Source organism: Pleurodeles waltl, chromosome 5 (genome assembly GCF_031143425.1).
Source record: "Pleurodeles waltl isolate 20211129_DDA chromosome 5, aPleWal1.hap1.20221129, whole genome shotgun sequence".
Classification (NCBI taxonomy): domain Eukaryota; kingdom Metazoa; phylum Chordata; class Amphibia; order Caudata; family Salamandridae; genus Pleurodeles; species Pleurodeles waltl.
The window spans coordinates 202,998,225-203,023,614 of NC_090444.1; the positions used below are offsets into that span (position 1 = coordinate 202,998,225).

A 25,390-nucleotide genomic window follows, 5' to 3' on the forward strand; every position below is an offset into this window, starting at 1 on the left:
CTTAAAAAGGTTAGAGAAGAGAAGCAGTCATTCTGAAAAAAATGGTACTCAACCTGCCACAGACGTCCCCTTAAGCCACCTTGGATGAATGTATTTACAACAGCTAAAAGAAGAGCAAGAAAAGCAGGTCTGATATGAGCTGTAAAGGGAAGCCTGGCTTTAAACAAAATATTTAAAAGATAAGTGTTTTAAAGGAACATTTGACTGCACATGGTACAATGCGGAAAGGCACATACTCTGAAAAGGTATAATGATAACAGCTCGAATTAGGAGACTAGATAAGAGAACTTGCATGAAACTAAGCATACACCAGTATTAGAGACAGAAGATGCGATCTGTGTGAGGGTAAGTCATACTACATTGAGATCTAGTAAGGAAGGAAAGTAATTGAAGCACTGCCCAGGACAGTGGAGCACAATTCTAGCAAAATGTATGTGATTGATGAAATGTAGAAAAACAACATTGAAACCTATATGCCAGTTTACCTATTAGTGCACAAGGGGTTGCTTCTACTGGGCCTTTTTAAACCCCACCAAATTCCCTAAAATTAGAAGTGATGTGCCATAAATTCTCTTTCGTGTCCATTTCTATCTGCAATCTATTTTACAGTCATTTATCCATGTGCATACTTATTAGGCCTATACTCCTTTACATTCTTTCTTCCACTTCTGCCCCTTTTCCTACCCGTCCTTGGCTCTTGCACACATCCACCATTTTTTATATTTACACGTCACTGTTTTAACTACGCTAAAGTCAAAATGGAATTGCTACGAACATTCCGTACAAGCCAACAGATCTACACTCACTCATGAAAATACAACATTAGATATGAAGTTAGTCATACATTTACTGAAGAAAACACAGAGGCACAGACATCAGTCAGGCCCATGGAAAGAGAGATGAACAGATACATCTAGCACGATCCGTGCTTCGCGTCCTTTAAAAATGAATCCTTGTGCAGAATATATCACATTTGAGTTTGAGGAACTAGTGGTTTCATCGCCCATTCAATATTTACACTTTCTTTGGATAAAGCATTCATAGATGGTGATGGAAGACTTCTATCTCCATTCCCATCCACTACATGGCCTCTTGGAAATGACTGACTACAAATAAAATGCAGTGTAAATCATTAGCTTCTTTGTAAAAATCATTAATACATAGCACTGCAATTAAATAGGTGAACGTACCCTTTTTCATTACAAATCATTGTTATCTAGTGTTAAGTCAAATGGATTAAATGGATCGACAAAAGTCTACAACTCACAGATCACGCTTGGGTGAGATGTCACAATTCTCCGATGTGTGGTAGGTTGTAAACAGGAACGAACAAAACAAGAAAACTGAGTGAGGGGTACATGGGGCTGTCCAGGGAGGGTACTCCCATTTAAATAAGCAAAGGTGACCCGTTTTGGCAGATGGCGATGCAGGTTTTCTGGGAAGGTGACGCTAAACAAGCATTCACCCTGCTAGGATGGTTTAATGTGAATAGGGAATAGTGGGGTAGTACTTGCTGGGCCCTACATAAACAGCCCTTTAAAAAGGTTGATTCTCGAATGGTGGTAGAGATCTTACTGAAATTAAGGGAAGCTAGCCATTTTAGAAAGTCTGGGAGGCCGGCAAACTGCAAATGACGGAGTGTTTAAAGATTCAGTTAATAAGTTCTGCCACCTGCATTATACCATTGCACTAGTTAAAAATAACACCACTCACATGCACAGTTCGGTCGCTGATCCCCTGCCACCCGGTATCTTCAGCAGTAGGCTGTAATGACGGAAGCGATCGGAGTTGTTGTCATAAACCCGGATTCAAAGTCCGCGCCTCTGCCTGTACTGGAGCCTACGTACAACGGTTACCGCTATGGAAACAGAAGAAAGACAAGAGAACACAGCAGTGACAGACCACAGCTCAATGAGGCAACATGGCGGACATCTTTAAAGAGTGAGCTAATAATTCCCGACTATTACTCGGGTAATAAAATGCTTGTCAAAACCGTTGTATCTTATTAGTTGATTTATTTCTCAGCATTTTGATTTAAAACAATGTCTACACTGAAAGAGCGCGAGTACTTTTGTTTTTTACGTTTTAATAAATACGCATGGCAATTAAGGGTCAGTCAGTTAGTCAGAAAAACTTTATTCAGCATATAGCCATAAAAATGCACATGCCTACATATATATCACCATAAAATGCAATGCTTATTACTTATTTCAGAAAACAAGTTTTCTTCGATCTGCTAGTTTACAAAAACTAAAAATCTGAGCATGTCCCTTAACCCTTCTAAGTCAGAATAAAATAGTTAATACTTATAGAATAATATACAACAATAAAACAGTATTTAAAATTACATTAATAAATAGTCACTTCAACTAATTCATATCGATTTCTAATGGTAATGGCTGATTTAATAAAGCTTAAAATAGAGCTGCACATTTGTTAAGATGAAAGTCTTTGAATACCAATCAGTCCTTCCTTATAAGAGAGAGTGTGTAAATTACGCAAAATTGGTAATATAAAAGCAACAGATCTGTGAGGTCCTGGGGACGTGCCCTTTAAACCAGAGGGTTGACCCTACACTTACAGACACCAATCCCTCAAAAGTGGTCAGGTGCATGTGCCCTACATCTAGGTACTGCCAGGTCTGTGTGTCTGTTTGGTTCCCCAACCAATACCCACAACACTTGAGTGGTATGGGTGTAGATGAACCCCAGCCTGTCATCCTGCTTTCAGTGAAACTCACTCAGAGCAGTGGACCACCGATGACACCAAATAACAGATAAACACATTCAGGTCTCTTTGAATTGGATGGCAGCAAAGTTACATCCACAGCGCCAACTATTGACCACTGCCAAATCACAATTTCCTATTACAGCGTGCCAAATGTAAATAAATATCTAACAGTAGAGAGATCTTAATGGAAATAATATTTCTATTTCTTTTTATTGTTTTTGTACCACAAAACAGTGGTACTAAAAAGAGACAGCGCATATGAATACTACATGAGCATTCAGCAATATTACAGACTTCGGTGGTCATTTTGAACCTGGCGGGTAAAGACCGCACTGCCGGCGGTAGCGGTAACTACCGCCAACATGCTGGCGGTCCAGGTCGCCACATAATGAAGCACATGAGAAACAGCCAGCGGCCCATCCACTTATTGCCATTATGGGAGTGCCGACGACGATGGCAGGGGCCACCATATTATGAACCACCACACCGCCATCAGTTCCGGGGCGGGAACCACCGCCACACAAAGCTTGGCGAAACCGACCCCTATAAAGGGAAACACTCACCGGAGGCCCACAGAAGTTGCTGACGCTGACATGGAGGAGGAGTTGGAAATAATGCCAGTGCTTCTCTTTGCCATATTCCTTCAGGATCGTGACCGCCGACGAAGACGACGACGGTAAGTACCGTAGCCTAGCACACATGGGAGGACAGGGCACAATTACATAATCCCACCCACACCGCAATGCACACCCCCAACACCCCAAGCCATACATACCCTAATATATTGTACTTACCGGACACAAGACACAAATACCTGCATCAATGCACACACCTGTGCACACCACATCCCCACAGTGAAACGCTGCACAACGGGTCAATATTGCGCCAGCAGGTCTGTTGGGCACTAAAATTTAATTGAACAAGAATACAAATAAATGTTCAAACAAGGCCATAGGCCAGTCCATATACAAGTCCCGGAAGGGCAAATATAGGCCACACTTGATTCCTACGATGGACAAATCCTCCACTGAGAAAGGGGCATCAATTGGGCAGCCAGGCACCTCAGGGATCAGGGGCAAGGGGCGGCGGGGGTGTCGACTCAGGTTTAGAAGGGGGGGTTTTGGGCGTAGGTTCTGGAGATGGAGAAGGTTTGGGCTTGCCCTTGGAAGGAGGAGGGGTGGGCCTGGACGGGGGGTGGCAGAGGGACCAGGGGCAGCACAGGCCTTCTTCCTCTCTAGGGAAGGGGCACACGAATGGGAAGGGCGGACTGGGGAGGACTTTGAAGAGGAAGGAGTAGACTTGCTGAGGCCAAGGGAATGTTTAGGGATAAGACAGGGTGGGCCAGTGGGTTCAAACAGGTCAACATGGGAGAGGAAAAGCTTTCTAGGTGCAGTAGGAGGGGTTTTGGAGATGGGTTTGGGAGTGGAGGTAGAGAGAGTGGTGGTACAAGGTGTAGGTGTGCTGGACGTGGATGCAGGTGCCTGTTTAGTATGCTTATGTGTGGTGGATGTATGTGGAGTGGATGAGTGTGAGCGTTTGTGTGTTCTGGAAGGAGGGTGGGTGGAAACAGGGGGGGAGGTGGATGTTGGTGTGTCTGCTTTGGTATGTTGGGTGTGTGCCTGCATGTGGTGGGACGTGTGGTGCTTGTGTTTCTCTGTGTGCTTCATGTATGTTGATTTGGGTGAATGGCTGTCTGTATGTGTGCTTGGGATGGGTGAAGGGAGTCGGGTGCTGGAAGGGGTAGAGGTGGTGTGAGGGGTTGGAAAGACCAGGGACACTGGCTGCCGTCAAAGAGGAGGCCAGAGCCTGAAAAGCTCTCTGTAGGCCAGAGATGGCACAGTGAATGCCTTCCAGGAATGCATCGCATTGCTGCATCTCGGATGCCAGTCCCTGGATAGCATTCACAATGGTTGTCTGCCCTACAGAGATGGTTTTCAGAAGGTCAATAGCTTCCTCAGTGAGGGCAGCAGGGCTAAATGGGGCAGGAGAAGAGGCGCCTGGTGTGAAGGAGACGCCCACCTCCTGGGTGAGCGGGCACGGGCAACTCAATGGGGAGCTACTGGGAGGGTGGTGATGGTATGGGGGGGTGGCGGAAGATGGCAAAGAATAGGTGAGACCAGTAGGGTCCGCCACCACCAGGGAGCTGCCATTGGAGGAGGTGTCGGAGTCACTACCTTCAGTGGTAGTCACCTCCCCCGTGGTACTCTCCTCGCCATCCAACCCACTGGTCCCCTTGGCGTTGGTGGATTCTGCCTCCGGGTCCCTTGGGCTGCAGCATCCCCACTCGCTGGTGCCTCAGCTCCCTCGCCAGATGATGCTAAAGCACACAAGGACACAAGAGCGCAGGGGGTCGGGACAAAAAAATAAAGAAATATGTAAATTCCAGGAAAAATATTCATGTTGGAACACATACACTCCCACCCATCTCAGGCACCAACCCTCAGCAGACACAATATATGATATGAATGTGCCCGCGACTGGTAGGCATGATCCTACGGTACACAACATTATTATCCTGGCCCTCTAATCTGCTACACTTTGCAATCGGAAACAATGAGAGACAATGCCAAGACAACAAATCTGCAAATCCATGAGGCCACATTAAATCAATAGCCCAAACAGGGGACCCCTCACAGGCCTAAATTCCCAGCCATATTTACCTATGGACACTATCCCACGGACGTAGAGGGGGTTGGACTGCAGGGACACACCTGTCTATGGCCTGGCAACACAATGGATGCACCCCATAGCAACTAACTTCACTCATCATAGTAGCATCACAACAGAGTTGGTACTCACCCCCTTTTGGCTGCTGTGCTGCCTTCAAGCCAAAGCCAGAATGCGGGGCATTGGGGGGGTTAGGGTCCGACGTGCACCCCTCCCTCGTTGGGAGGCTGTCCCCAGCTGGGCCTCTCTGGTCTTCCTGGCACAGCGCCTCAGGTCCTCCAACCGCTTCCAGCAGTGGGTGCTCTGCCGGTTGTAGACCCCCAGGGTCCGCACTTCCTTAGCGATGGCTTGCCATAGCTTGCCATAATCCTTTCTTCTGATGGGTGCTGACCTGCATGGGACACGCAGAATAAAGAAACAGATATCAGTGTGGGTGCCCCATACATAAATTCCATGCCAGTACAACCTGGCATAGCCAATGGATACATACATATAGACAATACCCAAGCCCAAAACTGCCAGACACACAATGGGTAAGCATTAACACAGCCAACAAAAACGCCTACAAGCATCCACCACATTCACACACATTCAAGGAGGACAAATAGTAGCTCACCTGTTCCTCTGGTTGCCCATACAGCTTTGCATACAGGGGTAGGACCCCGTCCACCAGCTTCTTCAGCTCCTCAGTGATGAAGGCCGGGGCCCGTTCCCCTGTAACACGTGCCATCTTAAGGACCAGAGTCAGGACACAGCAGCACATGCATGGGAGTTCTTCCCTACTCGAGGTGCAGGAGTCAAGTGGCAAGGGCATGGCAAAATAACGGTATATACTGCAGCGGTGTACACCGTCACCTCCGGCGGTGATCATGATTGGCCCTGCTTCCCCATTGACAACAATGTTATCCAATGATCACGTGCACAGCGGTGAACAGTGCCTTCCGCCATGACGACAAACGCCAGTGGAATGAGGTCACTTCCTACACTACACTACCTGTAGGGCAGGGGGCTGCCATTTTGCATCTACCACGCTTTTATTGTCTGGCCAGAGTCCTAGTCCATGGCTCCATTCCATCTCCCCTTCGTTGAGTACTGTTATGATTACTGGTCCTCCTCATGGAATCATGTTGGGAATTGTGAATACACTGTTATGCAATAAAATATACACACCTCACCACCCATTGCCTGGCAGGATTAACACATTCTTTGTGTCTGTGTGAGGGACAATTGTGTCGCATGTTCAACATGAATAGTGGGACCTTGTTATGGAAGTGTATGTCCCAACTCAATGTGTCTCTCTTCCTCCCCCATAGGTACAGACCCATGTGGCGAGGGAGAGCCCCATCTGTTTACAGACCCCTGGTAGATCTGATCACCCTGGAGGAATGTCACATCCTCATCAATTACCGCCTAAATCGAGCCACAATCCTGGAACTCTATGCACAAATGGAGCCTGTTCTGATGCCAGCGAATAGGAATCCCCATGCCATACCTACAAGTGTGCAGGTACTATCTGTGCTAAAAAAAATTGCCACAGGCTCATTCGAAGTGACAGTGGGCATGGCAGCCATTGTTTCTCAGCCAATGTTCAGCCACATCCTGTCCAAATTTTTGAATGCATTCGTGCAACACCTGCAAAGTTATGTCCAGTTCCCCCAAAGGGCTGATCTCACCACCATCAAATCAGGATTCTATGCTTTGCAAATATCCTGCATGTGATAGGTGCCATTGATGGTACCCACATAGCCCTCATACCCCCAAGAGTAAATGAACAGGTGTTCAGAAATCATAAAAACTTTCACTTCATGAATGTCCAATTGGTGTGTTCTGCTGATCAGTACATTTCTCATGTCAATGCAAGGTTCCCAGGATCAGTCCATGATTCCTATGTCCTGGGAAACAGCAGTATGCCACACATGATGGGACAACTACAGGGGGCAGGGCTTAGCTCATAGGTGAGTGTGTATGACACTGCACTAGTGACATACCTGTCAGGCAGGCTGCATGCAAGTAGTAAGTGTGTGTATTAACCCTCTTTCACCCACTTTTCCAGGGGATTCCGGCTACCCAAATATGCAATGGCTCCTGACACCTGTGAGAAATCCCAGGACAGATGCTGAAATCCATTATAATGAAGCACATGGTTGCACTAGGAGGGTGCTAGAGCAGACCATAGGACTCCTGAAGGCAAGATTTTGTTGCCTGCATCTCTATGGGGGATCCCTGCGCTATGGCCCTGACAAGATGTGTCAGATAGTGGTGGCCTGCTGCATGCTACACAACTTGGCTGTGAGGAAGGCTATCCCACTTCTGGAGGAGGGGGATTCTGTCCAACCACCCCTGCCACTTCAGAGGATGGATGAGAGTGATGAAGAAGAAGAGGGAGAAGACATCACCTCCAGAACCCAGCTAATCCGGCTATACTTCCAGTGACTCTGAGGTATGTTTCTTATTGTGCAAATGGGTTTCCTGCATAGTTTCAGGGTGATTTGTGTATTAAGTGCTGTGGTGTCCCTTACCAGTGATGTTGCATTTCTATGACAGAAGAAACAGATGTGTGTTACAGCAATGGGATGTACAGTGTGACATACTTCAAACACGACCGGCTGTTAGATCCCCTCCTGCAATTAAAGCGGCATTATGATGGAAACTGGACAATACATACACATTAACATTTGCTTACTGACATTAAATGAGGACAGATTTTCTGTGTGTACAAGTGTATATATTTGAAGATAAAACATACATGAGTGATGGGACAGTGGAAGGTAGTAGGCACATGGTAAACAATATACTCAGGTACATTTCCACAGCTGTTGGTAGCACAGGGGCAAAGTCCAGGGGGCCATTGGAAGAAGGTGAAATGGCAGTGGCATGTCAACAAGGTAGCTCAGTGGCACACAAGAGAGACAGTTCAGGGCAGAGTCAATTCCTGGCGGTGGGCTTGGTCTTGGCTGGTGTTTGACTGGGTTGCCTGGGTCTGAGGCCACATTTGAGAGGGGGTACCTGGGCTGCAGAGGAAGAGGTGCTGGTGTCCTGTGAGTCTTCTGGCAGTGCCACCACTCCAATAGCTGCTGCAGATGTTGATGGCAGGGCAGTGTCCTGGCTAGTGTAGGGGGCCTGCAGGTGGGTGGAGGACTCAGGCTGGATGTTGGTTGGTGCTGCAGCACCCCTTAAATGGAGGCCATGGTGGCATTGAGCTGTTTCCATTGCTCCATGGCCTCCTGGTGGTGTGCTACCTGCAGCCTCTGATTCTCTTCCAACGTGGCCAGGATCTTGACCATCCTGTCCTGGGACTGGTAGTATGTTCCCAGGACCTCAGCAATGACCTCCTGGGCAGCAGCAGCATCCCTCCTTGGGCCACCCCCTGGGCCACTGATACCCTCCCACTGGCCCTTGCCCCATGTGCCTGTGTCCCCTGCACAGGTCTGGCAGTCCCACTTGCACTGGGCCCTTCATCATCCTGCCTGGTGGTGGGTGGAGACTCGGGCTTCTGTACATGTGGGCAGCAAGTCTGTGGCCTGGAGACACTGGTGTGGGGACGCTGGGCCAGAGCTGATGGTGGTGGCTGAATGGTAGGGGTGTCAGTGGAGTCCTGGGTGGGGCTTCTGGAATGTGACTGTCCAGGACTGTGGGATGGGCCAGGGATTTCCTCTGTGTCAAGACATCCCTCTGCATTCTCCTGAGTGGGGCCTTCGTCTTCAGGTGGAGGACTGGCACTCCTTAACGTCTTCATCCGGGGGTGCATGGGTGTTGGTACCTGTGTGTGAGAGCATAGAGATGTGGGTGTCCTGCACTTTCTTGTCCCTTGCAGCACTGCTCAGAAGTAATTAGTGGTTACATTCCCGTATAGTAGCATGCCGGGTCCCTTCGTGTTCTTTTTGTTGCATTTAGTGAGGGGGTGGTGGTGCATTCTGGGTGTTGTAGTGCTCCTGACATTACATGCATGGGTTGGTGACTGTGCACTGGGGGGCTGGATAGTGATTTGTATGGGGGTTGTGGGCAACCTGTAAAGATGGATAGGAGTGTTGTGGGCTGGGTAGGGGATGGGGGCATGGTGGTAGTGAGAGGGATGGGGTAATACATGCATTACAGGTGTGGTGACTGTCAGGGTATTGTTGTTGACTTACCAGAGTCCAGTCCTCCCTGGAGTCCACTGAGGCCCTCCGGGTGCAGGATAGCCAAGACCTTCTCCTCCCAGTCGGTGTATTTGGGGGAAGGAGGTGGGGGACCACCACCAGTCTTCTGTACCACGATGTTGTGTTGTGATCCCATGGAGTGCACCTTCCCCCACAGGTCGTTCCATCTCTTCCTTATGTCATCCTTGTGCGTGGATGGGTTCTCACTGCATTGACCTTGTTGACGATACTCTGCCATAGCTCCATCTTTCTGGCCAAGGGCGTCTGCTGCACCTGTGCACCGAATAGCTGTGGCTCGACCCTGAGTATCTCGTCCACCATGGTCCTTAGCTCCCTGTCGGTGAAGCAGGGGTGCTTAGGGGGTGCCATGGTGTGTGTTGTAGGTGAGTTGGTGACGGTGCTGTTGTGTGGTTGGGAGTGTGGTTTGTGGTGGTGGGTGTGCAGTGTTTGTGTTTTAGTGGTAATTTTGTGTGTGTGACTTTTGTGATGGTTTGTTCAGTGTATGCGTGTTGAGGTGTCAATATGTGTTGTGCTGTTGGCGTAGAAGAGGATTGTGGGTTGTGTATGTGTGTGGTTTATAGTGGTGTGGATGTGTGTCATGGGGAATGCTTTTCAAATCGGCCAATGTGTGCATTTCTTGTTGGCGGTTCCCATTGCTGAACGCAGCGGTCGGCACCGCCAGTGGTCGTTCTACTTTCACTGACCGCCTCACTGATTTGTGCATCATTACTTGGTGGGCAGGGGTTTGGCTGCGTGGCGGTGGTGGGGTGATGTGCCCTGCGTTTCCACCATCATTGGCCCTGGCGGTGGGTGGAGGTTGACAATGTTTTGGCGATTTCCATTTTTGGCATCATTATACAGCGGTATGCCATCCACCGCCACTGGCGGTCTTTTGTTTGCCGTCAGCACGGCAGTCGGCGGCATTTTCCGCCAAGTTCATAATGAGGAACTTCATCATGAAAGTGGTTGTAGGTTACTGACTTTCCATTTCAGGTGTTTTGCATCAATTTCAAGATATTTTTTAGAACTTCTCATTGCTCAAAAGAGTGTCAGTTCCGATATTTATCTCTTCCCATGCATTTCATTGCTTGGTTTTACTTGATAAAAAGTGTCACTCTAGGTGTCACAAATTTCGCAATTGAATGTCACTTTATCTGAACTGAAACAATGGAAATGTCACTCATAAGCTATGTGAAAACTTGGCAGCTATGGGATCGGGATTGGGGGTGACTCGAGACTTAGAGCCGCTGTAGTGCATTGCAACTGTTACTGAACTGAACTGAAGTGTGAACTTTCAGGTAGTGGGCACTGCGGCTCGCCGGACCCCAGGGCGGTCACTAACTCAGCAATTAATAATTATTTTTATAGAATAGTAACTGAGCTAAGTCTTTTTGGAATATTGGTGCTTTGCAGCAGTTTTAAGATCTTCTTAGAGTTTCTCGTTTTTCAAATGTGCGTAACTTCTGATATTTATGTTTCCCTCATCTTCATTGCTTGATTTTGCTTGTGAAAAAGTGTCACTTATAGTTGTTAAAATGTCACTCATAATTACACTGAAATTATTAAAATGTCACATACAGCAATCTGATATCATGGCAGCTGTGCTAAAGATTTGTTGTAACCGCAGCCATGTGCACCTGTGGACCCCATCTGTAAAGCACCCAGCCTTAATTTGCTCACAGATACATCACAGTAGGCAGACAATACCACCATGTCCAATAAAGCGATGTGGCCGTTCCACCCCTTGGATCAGACTTCTGTCCCAAGCCAAGGAAAACTGTCCCATAAGAACAGTTTTGGACGTGGCAGCCTAAGTGTGGTCTTCCTCCCAACTGTTTTCCTGCTTGCCTACAATTTTTGCTGAAATTCATTTTTGTTGGCCTTAGGACTCTGTACACTTTACCACTGCTAACCAGTTCAAAAGTGCTTGTGCTCACTCCCCTAAACATGGTCTGACTGGCATACACCTAATTGGCATATTTAATTACATATGAGTCCCTTGTAAAGTGGTGGACAATGTACCCAGGGCCTCTAAATTAAATGCTACCAGTGGACCTGCAGCACTTATTGTGCCACCCACCTAATTAACACTTAAAAACATGTCCCAGACCGACCTTTGCAGCCTGAATGCAGTTTTAAACTGCCATGTCGACTTGGCATTAAAACTTTCTCGCCAAGCCCTAAACTCCCCTTTCTTTTCACATAGGTCACCCCTAACCTAGGCCCTTGGTATACCACAGGGCAGGGTGCTGTGTAATTAAAAGGTTGAACATGTACTTTTAGGTTTTACATGTCATCGTAGTGAAAAACTCCTAAATTTGTTTTTTTTACTACTGTGAGGCTTACCTCGCCCATAGGATAACAGTAGGTATTCCTTATTACATTTAATAAGCTGTAATTTCCAATTGGGAGCAGGTAGATCTGTCATGTTTGGTATCTGTCAGAGTCACCAGATCCTCGGGGTCTGTGCACGCTCCCAACACTTCCACCACAAGACAGCTCCAATACTCTGATTAGAATTGTCACAGAGTCTAAGAGAGTCCAAGTGGGGAAAAGGGGATTAGGAATGGAACAGCTGGGAAGGAGACCTGTAGGAAGCAAAAAGGTTAAAACACACAATATCAAGATTATATCATATTAATCAGTACAAGGCTATGACTCTAAGCATTGTCATCCTGAAAACATGGACAACCTAAGCATATACTTACATAACTAGGCTTCAAGATGACTGGAAATCTGTGAGGAAATCAAGAAAGGTGAAATGCAACTTTAAAATTCAAGTATTATCTTTTGCATGAGGATCAGGAAATAATCTGAATGATTTCTAGACCATCATATGAATCGTGTTTGAGGAGCTTATTATCTACATACAACATCACATCTAGAACTCTAGCATTTTTGTTTTCTCAAAATTGCCGGAACATGAATTGCGCACATTGCAGATTTTCACAAAAGTTGTAAATACCATGGAATGATTGTGCACCATGAATAACTTAAGTTAGACTCGAGAAATAAATCACACGTCTTGCCAACTCGAAAGCCACCAAGTAAATGTCATGAAGTGGTAGCACATAATGAACACAGCGATTTTTAAACACAAGAAATTAATTGTGCGTATTGCCGATTCGAGCACCCCCAAGTAAATGCCATGAAATGGTAACACTCGCTGAATAACATGAGTTCAACACAAGTAATTAATTGCGCATTCTGCCGATTCGAATGTCAGCCAATAAATGTCATGAAATGGTAAAACACAATGAATATAATGGATTAGACACAAGAAATGAATTGCGTGTCTTGCGATTCGAAGCCCAGCAGGTGAATGCCAAGGAATGGTGACGCACACTGAATATCATGAATTAAACACAAGAAAAGGAATCGCGCGACTTGCAGATTCGAAGACTACCTTATGAATGACAAGAAATGGTAGCGTACAAGGAACAACATGAATCTAGACACCGGACAAGAATCGCGCCTCTTGCCGATTCGAATGTCACCATATGAATGTCAGGAAATGGTAGCGTACAATGAATAACATGAATTACACACAAGAAATGAATTGCGCGTCTAGCCGATTCGAATGCCACCATATAACTGCCAAGAAATGGTAGCGCACAATGAATATCAAGGGTTAAAGCACGAGAAACGAATCACGCAACTTGCCAATTCGAATGCCACCATGTAACTGCCAAGAAATGGTAGTTCACAATGAATATCAAGGGTTAAAGCACGAGGAACGAATCGCACGTCTTGCCGATTCGAATGCCACCATGTAACTGCCAAGAAATGGTAGCGCACAATGAATATCAAGGGTTAAAGCACGAGGAACGAATCGTGCGTCTTGCCGATTTGAATATTAACATCTAAGTGTCAGAAAAACCCAGAGCACATTCACACACACAAGGTAAAATATCTCAACATGAAAATTAGGCACAAGAACTCGGATGCCTTCGAAAATGGGATCGGGGGCCTAGCCCGACCTCCGTCTTACCGCCCTGATCAAGCATCACCAATGTAAATGAAGGGCAAATGCCTGGAAGATCAAAGTAGGCCTCCGGAACAGGAGCTCAGGAAGTTGTTGCTGCTCTGCACCGGGACCTCTGAATAGTGAGTACGTGGAGCTGGGCTGGCTCCCTTTTATAGAGTTTTAGCCCAGCCCACCAACCACACCCAAGCATGCTGCAGGGAAAGCTTCTAGAAGGCCCTGGAAAGGGACCACACCCTGACACAGTCTGAAAGCCTGCAGCAGTACATTGCATGTGAACAGTATTTATATGCATGCTGAACATAAGTCTTCAGGATTAAACTCTGCAATGCAAATGGTTAAACAACATTATATCAGCACAATGCATAAATTATGTTAGCTTGAAATTGTTAGGTTTTTGCATTCTAGACGCCCGTAGAGCGCGCACTGCCCTGATGTTGACAGTACTCCCCTCTCCCAGACGCGTGGAGGTCCTGGTTTGTCTGGACTGAGACGATGAAAACGCCTCACAAGTATTGGAGCATGGATATCAGATGCGGAAACCCATGAGTTACTTTCAGGGCCATAACCTTTCCATGAGATTAAGTACCATAGATTACGTCCTCTCAGTTTAGAATCCAACACTTTCTTGACTTCGTATTGTACTTCCCCCTGTGCTAGAACTGGAGCTGGATGAGGGCGGACCTTCTGGACTGCCTTTTTCAAGAGGGAAGTGTGGAACACTGGATGAATCCGTAATGATCTTGGCAATTGCAGTTTATAGGTCACAGGATTGATTTGCTGAAGGACAGTGTAAGGACCTATGAATTTGGGGTTGAACATGTGCTTCTTCTTGAAGTCTATATGTTTTGTGGAAAGCCACACTTTATCACCTGGTTGATACTGCGGTCCCTCACAATGTTTCTTATCATGATGCTTTTTGTATTTCTGTTTGGCCTTTTCTAAATGCTGTTGAATCAATTTCTGGGTTTGATGCAGATGTTGAATGGTTTCTGACACAGCTGGAGTAAGAGAACTTTCTTGAGGGATTGTGATGGTCAAGGTGTCAGGATGATAGCCAAACAAGCCAAAAAAAGGTGTAACGCCAGTAGAAGTGTGGAATGAGTTATTGTAGGCTAACTCAGCTAACCAGAGCATTGATGTCCAAGAATGAAGTGCTTTTTCAGCGTAAGCACGCAGGTATTGCTTCAGAGTCTAATTTAGTCTCTCAGTTTGACCATCTGTTTGAGGATGGTGGCTAGTAGATAGTGTAGATGTCACTTGGAGTGTCTTACACCAAGTCTTCCAGAAATTGGAGGCAAATTGCGACCCTCGATCGGAGAGGATCATTTTCGGCAGTCCATGATAACGAACCACTCTATTCAATAAAATAGTTGCCAGTTCACTGGAGGTGGGCAATTTCTTACAGGCAATGAAATGTCCATATTTCGTGAGACTATCTGCTACCACCAGGATTACTGAATGTTTTTGAACCACTGGTAGACCTGTAATAAAGTCTAAAGAAATGTGCTCCCAAGGACGACTTGGAGTTGGGAGTGGATGCAACAACCTTTTCGGTTTTGAATGACTTGTTTTAGTGTGAGCACAGACTTTGCAGTTGTTTACCATCGCTTTTACATCTTTTGTTAGGGAAGGGCAACAAAAATAGCGTTGGATTAATTCAAGATTTTTAGGAGTACCTGGATGAACTGCCATAGGTATAACATGCAGCCAATGAAACACTATCTTGCAAAGTTTGGTAGTGGGCACGAACAAACAAGCGTCATGAAAAGGTAAACCTTGCTTGATTGACCTTTTGGGATCCGCTTGGGCCCATATCTGCCATTTCTCAACAGTGAAAGAATTGCGGATGTCTTCAAAGAAATCTTCAGTTTTTATGATACATAGGACTTTGTTTGGAGCAATGATAGCTCTGGAGGTTTGAACTGCAGGCAACGTGGTAGACTCTTGGCGGGACAAGGCGTCAGCTTTGCGATTGTCTTTACCAGGCCGGAAAGTTACCACAAAATCAAATTCGGCAAAAAACAGCATCCAACGTAATTGCCGAGGAGTCAAAAGTCTGGCGGAACTCATGAGCTGAAGATTGCGATGATCAGTATATACCGTGACAGTGTATTTGGCACCCAACAAATGATGTCTCCATTCTTTAAAGGCGTCACGAATCGCCAGAAGCTCTTTTTCAGCAATGACATAGTTCTGTTCGGCTTCGTTCAACTTCCGAGACATGTAAGCTACAGGATGAAGTTGACCAGTGTCTTTGTTTCGTTGCAACAAGACTGCTCCTATTGCCACATCTGAAGCATCAGCTTCCACTATGAAGGGTCGATCCGCATCAGGATGAGTCAAGACTGTGGCAGTGGAGAAAGCTTCCTTCAAAGCTGAAAAGGCTTTGTCAGCTTCTGGGGACCATACACATTTTTCTTTCTTTCTTAATAGCTTAGTGATTGGAGCCACTTTCTGGGAGAAATGATTTAAGAACCTCTGGTAAAAATGTGCAAACCCCAGGAAACATTGTACGTCACAAACAGTCTTTGGGGTGGGACAATCAGATACGGCCTTTACTTTCTTTTCTGCCATCACCATACCTTGAGGGGTAATGATAACCCCTAAAAACTCAAGTGTGGTAACATGAATGTCACACTTGGTTAGTTTGCAATATAAATGGTGCTTTCGAAGGGCTGCAAGAATTTTCTTGACTTGTTGTACATGTTCGTTTTCATTGTCTGAGTAGATCAAAATGTAATTGATGAAGACTATGGCAAATATGTCGAGGTACTCTCTAAGAACGTCATTCAAGAAAAATTGAAATGCTGCTGGAGCATTACACAGACCAAAAGGCATGACGGTGTATTCAAAGAGGCCATATCTTGTCTTGGACGCTGTTTTCCATTCGTCGCCCTCTCTCATTCTGACCAAATGATAAGCACCTCGAAGATCAAGCTTTGTGTAGATTTTGGCTTTCTTTACTTGTTCCAGCAAGACCGGAATTAGGGGCAAAGGATATTTATTCTTGATGGTGACTTTGTTCAATCCTCTATAGTCGATACAAGTTTGAAGTTCTCCATTTGCCTTCAGAACAAAAAACAAAGGAGAAGCTGCAGGAGACTTAGAAGGGCGAATGAAACCATTCTCCAAGAATTGATCTAGATACTTTCGTAAATGTTGATTTTCATGTTCTGACAGGGCGTATACACGACAGTTGGGGAGTATCGCACCTGGAACTAGATCAATTTGACAATCATAAAATCTATGAGGAGGTAAGTTCTCTGCTTCTTTCTTATCGAATACATCTTCGTAAGATGAATACTGTTTGGGCAAGTTAACTTCTTTCTCCTCGGCAGTGGCTATGTAAAAGTTGCAAACTTTTGATACTTGAAACTTTTGGAGGCACTGTTCTTTACATAGCACAGATGAGAACACGACCTTTCGTTCTGCCCAATTAATCTCTAGGTTGTGATGAGTTAACCATGGTAAGCCAAGGATAATTCCATACTGGGGAGCATGGATCACGTCAAGGATGAGTCTCTCCTTATGTTTCTTTCTTTGATTCTTATCTTCACAAATCACCAACAAGGTGACAGTCTGAGGAGTTACCGGACCTCCAGTCAAGAGTTTTCCATCTACTGCCTGGATAATTTCTGGGGTCTTTTTTTCAATACATGGGATCCCCCATGCACGAACCAATTGGGCGTCAACAAAGTTCCCGGTAGCCCCAAATTGACTAGAGCCTTCTTGAAATAGGTATTTTTCTTTACCTGAAATTTTATACCCAGTTTGAGATGTCTAGATTGTGAAGGGTCCACGGTGGCACCCAAGAGCAACCCTTCTCTGCATCTTGGGTGCTTTAGTTTTCCTACTCGACTTGTGCATTGGCTGCAACCTTCTGGACCGGACCTCGTTTGCTCTTTGGTTTGATTGGACATTCTTTGACAAAATGACCCTTGCGCCCACAATAGAGACATTGTCCATTCTTTCTACGTAGGTCCTTTTCGTCTTTGGTCAAAGGTCTCTTGATGGTTCCAATTTCCATAGGTTCTGGCGTTCTTTCTTTTGGAGTTCTTGAGTCTCTATTATCGTGAACATGCCAGGAATATTTTTCAGTCTTTTTGCGTGTTCCTTTTCGTTCTGTTAAACGATGATCCAGCCTCAAAACAAGGTTTATCAATTCTTGACAGTCTGTAGGCTGCGGGTCTATTTTTTTAGCTCCTCTTTGAGTCCCTTGTAGAACAAGGCAGCTTGTTTTTCTTCAGGCCAGGATGTCTCGGCGACCAGCCGATTAAAGTTGGCTAAATATGACACTAAGGGGGTCATTACAACCCTGGCGGACGGTGTTAAAGCGGCGGTAAGACCACCAACAGGTTGGTGGAAAAAGTTTGGAATTACGACCGTGGCGGAAACCGCCAACAAAGACAACCACTTTAACACTCCGACTGCCACAGCGGTACAAACAAACAGCTCGGTGGTCACCGCCAACAGACAGACGGAGGACAATGTACCGCCCACACTATTATGAAAGGCCAATCCGCCACCTTTTCCGGGGCGGATTCACCGCGGATAAAAACACGGCGGAAACAGGAATTTCGAAGGGAAAACGCTCACCTCTACACACTCCACGAGGAAGGAGGACACCATGGACCCGGAACTCCAAATTCTCCCTGCGATAGTCTTCCTGCTCCTGTACCAGGAGCACCAACGCCAGCGGCGAAGACCACGGTGAGTACTGCACCTACAACACAGGGGAGGGAGGAGGGAAAAAACAGGGACACACACACGCAGCACGCAACACCCCCACCCCCACCCTCACCCACTACAACACACACACTAATACATCATGATACATTATAGTTACACCCCCAACCCCCCTTGAAGAATGCAAAGACAAAAGGAAATGAGTGTAACCATTGTAATCTATCAAAATTCAGTAAGCAAATATATATATATATTCACTATTAACAAAATATACACCAAGAATAGTAGTCCAGGTATAGCACCATTCATAGTCCGTGGACCACTGGGCCCAAAATGCATGGGCGAGGCCCACACACGATACCAGATCAAAACAGAGAGAACACTGCAGGGGCATCAGATAGAAATACAACAGGCACCTCAGGGGGAAGGGAAGGGGGGCACCTAAGCCGGATGAGTGCACAACGCCAGATTCACGAGGGGCCTCCATGCCCATTGATGTATCCTGGGGAGTGCAAAACCACAGTCTCTCAACTCTCTACAGTGGGTGGGTTGCCCACTGCTTTATCCTGGGGAGTGCAAAGCCACAGTCTCTCAAGTCTCTACAGTGGGTGGTTTGCCCACTGCTGCATCCTGGGGAGTGCAAAGCCACAGTCTCTCAAGTCTCTACAGTGGGTGGTTTGCCCACTGCTGCATCCTGGGGAGTGCAAAGCCACAGTCTCTCAAGTCTCTACAGTGGGTGGGTTACCCACTGCTGCATCCTGGGGAGTGCAAAGCCACAGTCTCTCAAGTCTCTACAGTGGGTGGTTTGCCCACTGCTGCATCCTGGGGAGTGCAAAACCACAGTCTCTCAAGTCTCTACAGTGGGTGGGTTGCCCACTGCTTTATCCTGGGGAGTGCAAAGCCACAGTCTCTCAAGTCTCTACAGTGGGTGGTTTGCCCACTGCTGCATCATGGGGAGTGCAAAGCCACAGTCTCTCAAGTCTCTACAGTGGGTGGGTTGCCCACTGCTGCATCCTGGGGAGTGCAAAGCCACAGTCTCTCAAGTCTCTACAGTCGGTGTGTTGCCCACTGCTTTATCCGGGGGAGTGCAAAGCCACAGTCTCTCAAGTCTCTACAGTGGGTGGGTTGCCCACTGTTGCATCCTGGGGAGTGCAAAGCCACAGTCTCTCAAGTCTCTACAGTGGGTGGTTTGCCCACTGCTGCATCCTGGGGAGTGCAAAGCCACAGTCTCTCAAGTCTCTACAGTGGGTGGTTTGCCCACTGCTGCATCCTGGGGAGTGCAAAGCCACAGTCTCTCAAGTGGATAACAGTCTCCACTGGTTTCTGGAGGGGGCTTTGTGCCCAGAGTGCTTCATCCTGCCAAGGACTGAGGTAGTGGATGTCTTTCTCCACTGGTTCTGGAGGGGGACTGGTGCCCAGAGTGTTTCATCCTCGGGAAGGACAGACGGAGTGGATGCATGTCTCCACTGGTTCTGGAGGGGGCTTTGTGCCTAGAGTGCTTCATCCTGCCAAGGACTGAGGTAGTGGATGTCTTTCTCCACTGGTTCTGGAGGGGGACTGGTACCCAGAGTGCTTCATCCTAGGAAGGACAGACGGAGTGGATGCATGTCTCCACTGGTTCTGGAGGGGGACTTGTGCCCAGAGTGCTTCATCCTGCCAAGGACTGAGGTAGTGGATGTCTTTCTCCACTGGTTCTGGAGGGGGAATGGTGCCCAGACTGCTTCATCCTGCCAAGGACTGAGGTAGTGGATGCATGTCTCCACCGGTTCTGTAGGGGGACTGGTGCCCAGAGTGCTTCATCCTGCCAAGGACTGAGGTAGTGGATGTCTTTCTCCACTGGTTCTGGAGGGGGACTGGTGCCCAGAGTGCTTCATCCTGGGATGGACAGACGGAGTGGATGCATGTCTCCACTGGTTGTGGAGGGGGCTTTGTGCCCAGAGTCCTTCATCCTGCCAAGGACTGAGGTAGTGGATGTCTTTCTCCACTGGTTCTGGAGGGGGACTGGTGCCCAGAGTGCTTCACCCTGGGAAGGACAGACAGAGTGGATGCATGTCTCCACTGTTTCTGGAGGGTGACTGGTACCCAGAGTGCATCACTCACCCCGTGACGGTCCCTGTTGCGTCAGTGCCCCTGCTGCTCATGGGCTAGCGGTGCTTGAGTTGGCGGTGCTTGCCCTGTTCAGCGGTGCTTGCCCTGTTCAGTGGTGCTTGAGTTGGCGGTCCTTGCCCTGTTCAGCGGTGCTTGCCCTGTTCAGCAGTGCTTGAGTTGGCGGTCCTTGCCCTGTTCAGCGGTGCTTGCCCTGTTCAGCGGTCCTTGAGTTGGCGGTCCTTCATTGCCCAGCTGGGCTGGGGATGGCGGTTCTTCATTGGTCAGCTGGGCTGTGGCTGGCGGGGCCCTCCTGGGCAGCTGGGCTGTGGCTGGCAGAGCCTTCCTGGGCAGCTGGGCTGTGGCTGGCGGGGCCCTCCTAGGCAGCGACGATGAGGCTGGCGGTGGCCTCCTGGGCAGCTACGATGGGGCTGGCGGTGGCCTCCTGGACAGCGACGATGGGGCTGGCGGGGCCCTCCTGGGCAGCGGGGATGATGGCGGTCTTCTCCGCTGTTCTGCTCCTCCCAGACGTGCCGGGTTTCTTGTGGCCCTTCCCCACCTTGGGAGGAGTCACAGCTGAGTCCACACTCCCACCGGGACCCCTGGGAGCAGCTTGGGTGGCTAGAGTCTTCCCCCTCTCCCGCCGGGCACTGGCCAACTTCTGGTGCTTCACGGGGGGACTGGCTGTGCTGTGGCTCCGTGACACACTGGCTGTCCTGGTGGCCGGTGCACTCCACATACCTGTGACAACAGGCACCACTGGTCCCGGAGATGTTGTGACTGAGGTGCTACTTCGGGACCTATGAGTTGGACGGGGGGTGGGAAATAGGTTAAGGCTGGACAGGAAAAGTTGTTTGGACACACTGGGACGGGTAGCTGGAGGGGGTTTGGGAGTGGAGGAAGAGGTGGTAGTTGTAGGAGGTGTACGTTTTGTGGCTTTGGGTGCAGGTGCATGCGCTGGAGGCTGTTGTGAGGTGGATGTATGTTGGGTGGGTGTGTGCCTGCGTTTGTGTATCTTCGGAGGGGGTGTCACAGACACACTGGGAGAGGACACAGGGGACGTGTGAATGGTAGTGGGGGTGGTGACTGCACATGAGCGGGGTGTGGTGGTGGATGTGCTGGTGCGGGACGTAGTGGCTGTAGAGGTAGTGCATGCAGGTATGCAGGTGTGAGTGTAGACGAGACTGGGAGGGAGGAGGGAGATGACGAGGAGGGGACACAGTGGAGGCAGTGGATGTTGGTGTGTCTGTATGTGTGTGATGCTTGCGTGAGTGCCTGTGGGATGTGTGGTGCTTATGTTTGCCTGAGCTTCCCTTGTGTATTGAGGTGTGTGCAGGCTGGTCTGATGGTGTGCTTGTGATAGGCAGAGGTACAGGGGATTGGGTCTGGGTGGAGGAGGTTGGAGGGGGGAGGCTAGACACAGGGACAATGGCTGCCATCAGTGCTGAGGCCAGAGTTTGAAAGGCTCGGTGAAGGGCCGCCTGACCAGAATGAATTCCCTCCAGGAATGCATTGGTTTGTTGCAACTGCCTCTCTACACCCTGGATGGCATTCAAAATGGTAGACTGCCCAACAGTGAGGGACCTGAGGAGGTCAATGGCCTCCTCACTGAGGGCAGCAGGGGGGGCAGGGGCTGAGGTGCCTGGGGCGAAGGTGATGCCCACCCTCCTGGGTGAGCGGGCACGGACGAAGGCTGAGGTGCTGTTGGGAGGGCGGTGCTAGTAGGGGGGGTGGCGGTTGTACCTGTAGAAGTAGGGGCACAGATGTTGCCACCACCACCAGGGAGCTCCCATCGGAGGACGAGTCCGTGTCGCTGGTTTCAGCTCCTGTCCCCGCCGTGGTGCTCCCCTCGCCCTCCGTCCCACTGGTGTATTCTGAGTCCGTAGTGTGGCCCTCCATAGCCATGTGGGATGCAGGTCCCTCGTGCTCCGGTGCCACTGCTCCTCCGCCTGATGATGCTAATGCACACAAGAACAGGGAGACCACAAAAAAGGGGGAAGGGAACAGAAGAAAGACATGTTGAGTGCATGGATTACCGCTACCGTCGGCGGACAAGACAGACACAGAAACCCCCTGCACTATGCTGCGCTGTTGGGCTCTACAGTGCAATTCCTGGGAAATGGCCTACAAGGCTATGGACGACATCTGCACACATAGATGACACAGGTGCATGAATAGCTGTACTTGGCACTCTACAGAGGTGGGATGGGGGGCCACAGGGCCATGCCTTACTGAGGGGCCTAGCCTACGGAACTCGCCCTGGCCTAGGGAAACCCACAGCCCTCCTCCCCCACCCAGACACCTCCACTGCGTGCAAAGTCAGCTGAATGTGTCTGCTGTGATGCCCTCAAGCGCCCATCCAACTCCGGGTAGGCGCCGTCAAAGTGCGTGGCCCCCATCCCTACCCTTGCCATGTGGCACATGCACCCACCGTCTTTCATGCACGCAGAACTCTGCCCCCTTCCTTCTTACAACCAGCCCTCTCCACATAGGCATAGGCCATACAACATGCTCCCTGTGTACTTACCTGTTGGTCTGGTGGACCGTAGAGTCGCGTGTACTGGGGGAGGACACCATCGACGAGCTTCTCCAACTCCTCCGATGTGAAGGCAGGGGCCCTTTCCCCAGACGCACGAGCCATTGTCTCTTCCAGACCGAGGTCACAGCAGCACTTGAGGTGTAGGTCCTCTCCTGTCGAAGATCAGGTATCGAGTGATTCAACAGATAGAAAATGGCGGTCACGTCCACGGCGGTCACGTCCGCGGCGGTGCGTACCATCACCGCTGGCGTACATCGTCATTGGCTCCTGGGACCCATAGTGTCCAATGTTAACCAATGCAGCATTGCGCTGTGGTCTTCGACCGCCTACCGCGACGGTGTACAATGCCAGCGCAGTTACCTCACATCCCATTGTCCCACTTTACAGGTCAGGCAGCCGCCATTTCAGGGGCCCACATGGCCTAATTACCAACTGCGTCACACATACCTAGGCCTAGTCTCAACACACATACAGGCCACATTTTGTGTATGAATGTTGTTCTGTGTAGACTGTGGGTAAATATCTCTGAGTTGTTTGACTCTGTGCTCGCTGTTGTCCTTCATAGGCACCGTCCGCTGGGACATGTGAGGAGATGGTGGAATCCTCCGGTGTACCGACCGCTGGTGGACCTGTCGTCAATGGAGTAAAAAAAATTGATTATCACCTACAGGTTTGACCATGCCACAATCCAGGAACTGTGTACACAGTTGGAGCCTGACCTGATGTCAGCAATCCGCCATCCAACAGGAATCCCCCCTCAAGTGCAGGTGCTATCAGTGCTCCATTTCCTTGCAAGTGGGTCATTTCAAACAACAGTGGCCATGGCATCAGGGATGTCCCAGCCTATGTTTTCCAACGTATTGTCCAGAGTGTTGTCTGCCCTTCTGAAACACATGCGGAGCTACATCGTTTTCCCTCAGGTGGAGGATTTGCCTATAGTGAAAGGTGACTTCCATGCCCTTGGACATATCCCCAACATCATAGGTGCCATTGATGGGACCCATGTGGCTTTGGTCCCCCCCACAGGAGTGAACAGGTGTACAGGAACCGGAAGAGTTATCATTCCATGAATGTACAGATGGTATGTTTGGCAGACCAGTACATCTCCCATGTGAATGCCATGTTCCCTGGCTCAGTGCATGACGCCTACATCCTGCGGAATAGCAGCATCCCTTATGTGATGGTTCAACTCCAAAGTGGCTATTAGGTGACTCTGGTTACCACAACCTGTCATGGCTACTGACCCCAGTGAGGAATCCCAGGACAAGGGCAGAGGAACGCTACAATGAGGCCCATGGGCGAACTAGGAGGGTGATCGAGCGGATCTTCGGCCTCCTGAAGGCCAGGTTCAGGTGTCTGCATATGACAGGTGGATCCCTATTCTACTCACCAAAGAAGGTGTGCCAGATCATCGTGGCCTGCTGGATGCTTCACAACTTGGCTTTGCGATGACAGGTGCCTTTTCTGCAGGAGGATGGTCCAGATGGCGGTGTTGTGGCAGCTGTGGAGCCTGTGGACAGTGATGAGGAGGAAGCAGAGAAGAAGACATGCAGAACAGGGACTCAGTGATCCAGCAATATTTCCAGTGAAACACAAGTGAGACTACTTTCCTGCATACTACATGTACTTTTACACTTCTACCTCTGTCCTGTCTGTCGATTTCGCCCAGTGTATGGTCACTGAGTTGTCACTTTCCCTTACGGTTTCACAGGTGTGGGTCCCAACGTGTCTCATCTGCTTAGATTCCTCATGGACTAGAGCTGTGTGACATAGGTATGTTGACATTACTATTTCATGAACATTTTGTCACTGTTATTGCAAATACACTTTAGGTGTGTTTATTTAAATACAAAATATTGGAGGGGGAAGTTAAATGGTGAGGGGTGATGGCGGAAGAGTGTCCGTGGCAGAGTCCAGTCTATTAGTCTCACAGGTGCATTGCCCATATGGGCATAGGAAGTGTAGCTGGGGCAGTTTCAATATGGACAGGGTGACAAAGTGGGACAGTGGGATGACAATCAGGGTGGTCTCATTTCTTGGCGGGGGTCTTGGCATCGTGCTCTGTCTTGTTCCTGGATCTCAGGGACCGTTTGGGGGGTGGATCTCCGTCTGCAGGGGGTGGGGTGCTGGTGTGGTGGTCCTGTGGCGGTGCCTCCTGTCCACTAGCGCCGGCGGAGGTGGTGGGCAGTTCATCGTCCATGCTAGTGTCAGGGGCCCCTTGTAGTGCCACAGTGTCCCTCCTGGTGTTGAGTACTTCCTTCAGCACCCCTACGATGGTGCCCAGGGTGGAGCTGATGGTTCTGAGTTCCTCCCTGAACCCCAAATACTGTTCCTCCTGCTGCCGCTGGGTCTCCTGAAACTTGGCCAGTACCGTTGCCATCGTCTCCTGGGAGTGGTGGTAGGCTCCCATGATGGAGGAGAGGGCCTCGTGGAGAGTGGGTTCCCTTGGCCTGTCTGCCCCCTGTCGCACAGCAGCCCTCCCAGTTTCCCTGTGTTCCTGTGCCTCCGTCCCCTGGACCGTGTGCCCACTGCCCCCAGGTTCCTGTTGTTGTTGGG

General features: G+C 48.9%; 1 protein-coding gene across 2 annotated transcripts in view; it reads right to left on the reverse strand.

Annotated features, from left to right (window-relative positions):
• CENPF (centromere protein F) overlaps positions 1-1,844 on the reverse strand; it is a 364,724-nt gene extending 362,880 nt beyond the window's left edge. For both annotated transcript variants that reach the window (XM_069233898.1, XM_069233897.1), the window contains exon 1: positions 1,714-1,844. The gene's annotated coding sequence lies outside the window, so the exon portion shown is untranslated. The remainder of the gene's footprint in view (positions 1-1,713) is intronic.
• Positions 1,845-25,390: the final 23,546 nt, after the last annotated feature.